This window comes from Vipera ursinii (assembly GCF_947247035.1).
Source record: "Vipera ursinii genome assembly, chromosome: 6".
Classification (NCBI taxonomy): Eukaryota; Metazoa; Chordata; class Lepidosauria; order Squamata; family Viperidae; genus Vipera; species Vipera ursinii.
The window spans coordinates 41,239,163-41,245,162 of NC_139515.1; positions in this window are offsets into that span (position 1 = coordinate 41,239,163).

Genomic DNA, 6,000 nt, shown 5'->3' on the forward strand with positions numbered 1-6,000 from the left:
GGATCATATCATCAGCATAGAGCAAGCTGCTACAGTATGTGTTTAGGATCATCAGCATATTGACCTTGAGATCCTTCATTAGCCTTGGCAGGTCATTAATGTATAGATTAATAATAATTATTATTAATAATAGGGCCAGGATACACCCTTGTCTTGCCCCTTTATTTGTGTGAATCCTGTGAGGGCCCTATTAACCCCATTTATCCAGTTACTTATGTAAAGGGCTTTAATCAAAGCTAGCTGTATAGGTTCTATTTTAAGAGATGTCAATTTACTCCATAGTACTTCTGTTTACAGTATCAAATGCTGTAAGATCTATAAAAGCAGCAAACGGGTCTCCTCTTACAGGCATATTTGGCAGTTAGATGGTCCAGGACAAAGCAGTTATTGATGGTAAATCTGTTTTGTCTAAAACCTTTTTGTTCTACGAGGATATGATTTTCTTCTACCCAGATTTCAATTCTATTCAAAAGGAGCCTAGCATATATTTTTGCTACAAGGTCAGTAAGACTAATAGGCCTATAATTACTAGGATCCTTTTTATTCCCTTTTTTATATATGGGGACAACTATTGCCGTCTTCCACCCATCTGGTATATGGCAGGTGTTATTTATATGTGTAAAAAGACCTGCCAGTACTGGATCCCATCAGTTGGGGAATTTCTTAAATAATTCTGCTGGTAAAAAAATTCTCACCTGGGGCTTTATTGGCTTTTAATGATGGATTGTATCTCCTTTATTGAGACTGGAGGCCAAAAGAGGCGGAGTTCTAGTGTTTACTAAGTTTCTGTCCAGACTTTAGCAGAGGCTGAATTTGAGTGGCATAAAATACCCAAATTGGCAGAATACAGTATTTCCTTAGAAAGTTGTCATACCTAAACAGCATAGATGGAAGAACAATCTGCCCAAAGGTTAATAATATTCTTTTACAACCATGTCTGCTGGGGAACCATGTAATCTCTATTAGTTCATTAGAATATATACCCTGCAGTGTAAAAGATGGGAAAGAATTCAGTATTATTTGTGTGTTATCCCACCTGCCCCTGTTCAAGGGAACATCTGCAACTTGTAGTAGTATCCTGTGTCTCTGTAGAACCAGCCTCTCTCCATCTTGAGGTCCCCAGTCCATGTAAGGCTGTCCGTGAATTCAAAGTAAGTTTTGGAGCATGGGCTTTGCTATTTACTTCCTTATCTAATTTAAAAATTAATTAATTCTTTATTTTTTCAATCCTTTTATTTGCTTCCAAGAGCTGAACAAATATAGAAATAACTGTTTGTGCTGTTCTATCCTTGTTAATTAATAGAGGCATTCTTTGCTTAGCCATTAATGTTTTAGAATTTTCAAGGTTGGAGTCAGCCTTCCTTGCTGTCTTCGCTCTCTGCCCAGATTTTAGCAAAGGCTGAATCTGGGTGGTATAAAATACCTATAGTGGCCGAATACAGTATTTCCTTAGAAAGGTTTCAAATCCAAGTAACATTGATGGAAGAACTATCTGCCCAAAGTTTAACAATATTCTTTTACAACCATGTCTGCTGGGGAGCCAAGAAATATCTGTTAGTTCATTAGGATATACCCTGCAGTGTAAAAATTGAGAAAGGGAGTTCAGTATTACTTGTCTGTTATGCTACCTGCCCATTCAAAGGAATATCAGGAACATGGAGTAGAATCTTATACCTCTGTAGAATTAGCCTCCATCTTGAGGCCCCTGATCCATGTGGGCTGTTTGTGAATTAGAAGTAAGTTTTGGAGCATGGGCTTTGGAATTTACTACCTTATCTAATTTAGAGATATAGTTTCCCATTAGAGACTTTAATTCTTCAATCTTTTTATTTGCTTCCAAGAGCTGAACAAATATAGCAATAACTGTTTGTGCTGTTAAGAGGCAATTCTTGGCAACCAAGTCCAAGTCTGTCTTAAAATTGCTCTTAATATTATCCTTATTCTCCCCTCTGTCTCCTAATGGAGCCTCATTTTCCACAGAACGGCAGTCATCCTCCTCCCAATCCAGTAAGGAGCAGAGATTATTTAAAGTGGTTACAAGGGGTGAAGAGAAAAAAGGAGAGTTGCAGTGTCCATTATCTGAAATTGGTTGTTTGGGTGTTGTAGCTGCCATGTTGTGATTAGGGTTTCCTACTGACTGTACATACAAGTTTATGCCTCCTTTTAGACTTTCTTTTAGAGTCCCTTTTTGCTTTTACTGTTGCCTTTTGTTTTGGCATCCTTGGGTGGTTTAAAGGGTTTTAAAACATACTTCCACTTCATTGATAAATGTTTGAATTCGTAGTCTAAAACCTAATCCTATCAAATCCTAAATTTAAAATCATAAAAATACAACTCCTAGTAAAAAAATATTAGATTAAAAATTAAATTAATTATACAGGTAATGAGCTGAGATTAGGAGCACTCTCTTAAAGGGAGTGCTCCTAATCTCCGCTTGTTACCTGTATAAAAGACACCTGTCCATAGAAGCAATCAGTCAGATTCCACACTCTCCACCATAGCCAAGACCAAAGAGCGGTCCAAGGAGGTCAGGGACAAAATTGTAGACCTACATAAGGCTGGAATGGGCTACAAGACTATCGCCAAGCAGCTTGGTGACAAGGTAACAACAGTTGGTGTGATTATTCACAAATGGAAGAAACACAACTGTCAGTCTCCCTCGGTCTGGGACTCCATGTAAGATCTCACCTCATAGAGTTTCAAACATCATGAGAACGGTGAGGAATCAGTCCAGAACTACATGGCAGGATCTTGTCAGCCCCGACCATAGTTACCAAGAAAACAATTGGTAACACACTATGCCGTGAAGGATTGAAATCCTGCAGCACCCACAAGGTCCCCGTGTTTAAGAAGCACTTGTACAGGCCTGCCTGAAGTTTGCCAATGAACATCTGAATAATTTAGAGGCGAACTGGGTGAAAGTGTTATGATCAGATGAGACCAAAATTAAGCTCTTTGTCATCAACTCAACTTGCCATGTTTGGAGAAGGAATACTGCCTGTGACCCCAAGAATACCATCCCCACCATCAAGCATGGAGGTGGAAACTTTATGCTTTGGTGGTGTTTTTCTGCTAATGGGACAGGACAACTTCACTGCATAAAGGGATGATGGACGGGGCCATGTACTGTCAAATCTTGGGTGAGAACCTCCTTCCCTCAGCCAGGGCATTGAAAATGGGTTGTGGGGCTTCCAGTTTTGCATCGTTCCGACATGGCCAAGGGGTTGCAGAGCTTCGCAACCCACGGCTGGTTTCTCCCAGCCTGGGGAAGCCTAAATGGGTTTAAAGTTGCCCCAATGATCGTGGAATGATGGTGGTTGATCCGTTTGATCTGGGGGAAGCCCTCCAACCCAACATGAGAAAGGCTAGCTGCACTCCGGTGACTAACCCAAGCTACTGGCATCCAAAGTCCAAAAGCACCAACTAAGAACAACTGAACAGCGTGTTGGAGATGGATAAGAATATTGACATTCTCTTCTCTATTTTGAAACTGATTTCCTGGAAAAGATCCCCAAGAAGCAAAAAATCCTCTAAAAGTGAGAAGGAAGGGGACTATAATCCCATCCTTCCATAGATGGAAGCAGCGAATTAATTTTTATGAGGGACAGAAATGGACTAATGTAAAGCTCTAATTTGGATAAAACTGAAAATTATGGAAATTGTTAAGTTTTTCTACTTTAAAGAATATTGATGGAATTACAAGAAAATAATATTTTCATTTTAAAAGCTGGAAAATAAACAGACACATATCTAGTGGTGGAACAGAATATAGAATTATAGTTGCCCTGCCTCAGAAACTTGCAAGATGCCCAGAAACAGTACTTTTATCCCTTTGATGCTCAAGACTCTTAGCCAAACAGAGTACAGTTGGGAATAGAAGAAACACACTGTGCTATCTATCACAGAATGAGAAATACAATTGTTTATTAAAACTGCTGACCTTCTTGGATTATAAATACTTACTGAGCTGTGATATTTAAGTTTAAGAATAGTCTGCAGAGAAAGAAAAACTTTGACATTTTGGCTATTCTCCTGGGGGGGGGGCAAATTACTGGATTGTTTTTAAATGACTGAACATTTTGGATTGATTATAAAGATAAGAGATATATAAGACTATAGTGTTTGGAATGTAAGACTAGTTGGTTTGATGAAATTGGAGGTTGCATATACAACTAAAAGTGGTAAGAAACCATATGCAATATTCTTTTCTAAAATCCCCAGTCTGGAACATCAGAGATCTGCAGGAGAAATACTTCAAGATAAGATAAATATTTTCCAGGAGGAAATGTATGCTATGTTGCAACTAATTCAAAAGACAATGGATTTAAATCATAATGACATTAAAAATAAATATGATGATATAAATAAACACATTTTGTACCTAAGCTCACAATTAAAAAATTCTCAGAAAATGGTGAATAATAATAATAATAATAATAATAATAATAATAATAATAATAATAATAATAATAATAATAATAATAATAATTTTACTTGTATACCACCCTTCTCCCGAAGGACTCAGGGCGGTGAACATGGCAAGCATATAAAAGTACAAAAATACAAAAGTTAAAAAAGAATTAAACGAAATGCCCAAGCTACAACAATAAGTTAAATATATTTAAAACAATAAAATCCCAACCCATCCCCCATCAGGCCAGGCCGGCTTGTTCAAACAAATAAGTCTTCAGATCGCGTCGGAAGGAGCGAAGGTCGGGCGCCATCCGGAGCTCAACCGGCAACCGATTCCATAAATCCGGGGTGCCCACACAGAAGGACCTCCCCCTGGGGGCCACCAGACGACATTCTCTGACCGGTGGCACCCTGAGGAGGCCCTCTCTGTGGGAACGCACAGGGCGGAGGGAAGTTGACGCCGGCAGCAGGTGATCCCTAAGGTACTCCGGACCCATGCCATGTAGGGCCTTGACAACCATTACCAAAACCTTGAATCTCACTCGGAAGGCAACTGGGAGCCAATACAGCTCACAGAGCAGAGGTGTAACATGGGAGTATCGGGAGACTCCCAACACAACTCTCGCGGCTGCATTCTGTACCAGTTGGAGCCTCCGAGTGGTCCTCAAGGGCAGCCCCATGTAGAGAGCGTTGCAGTAGTCTAAACGAGAGGTCACGAGCGCATGAGTGACCGTACGCAGGGCATCCCGGTCTAGATAGGGCCGCAACTGGCGCACCAGGCGAACCTGGGCGAAGGCCCCACTAGTCACAGTTATTATGTGGTCTTCCAGAGTAAGCTGTGAATCTAGGAGGACTCCCAAGTTGCGAGCCCTATCTACGGGGGGTAATAGCTCACCCCCATAGAAAGAGATGGAATATGCTGAATATCCCGAGATGCCGGTACGTACAGCCACTCAGTCTTGTCGGGGTTGAGTTGAAGCCTGTTCCTCCCCATCCAGACCCGAACCGCTTCCAGGCAACAGGACATCATGTCGAGGGCATCACTGGGGTGGTTTGGGGTCAAAATAAAAAGCTGGGTATCATCAGCGTACTGATGATACCCAACTCCAAAACCATGAATGATCTCACCCAGCGGTTTCATGTAGATGTTGAACAGGAGAGGCGAGAGGACCAACCCCTGAGGAACCCCAAAAGCGAGAGGCCTCGAGGTCGACCTCTGCCCCCCTGCCAACACCGACTGCGAACGTCCCAGGAGATAAGAGAACCACTGAAAAACTGTGCCTCCCACTCCCAATCCCCTGAGACGCCGCAGCAGAATACCATGGTTGATGGTATTGAAAGCTGCTGAGAGGTCTAATAGGACTAGGACAGAGGAATATCCCCTGTCCCGAGCCCTCCAGAGATCATTCACCAGAGCGACCAATGCCGTCTCCGTGCTGTACCCGGGCCTGAAACCCGATTGGTACGGGTCTAGATAATCCGCTTCATCCAGAACCAGAGGGAGGTGATGCGCCACCACACTCTCAACAACCTTCGCAAGAAAGCGAAGGTTGGAGACCGGACGAAAGTTATTTAACACAGCTGGGT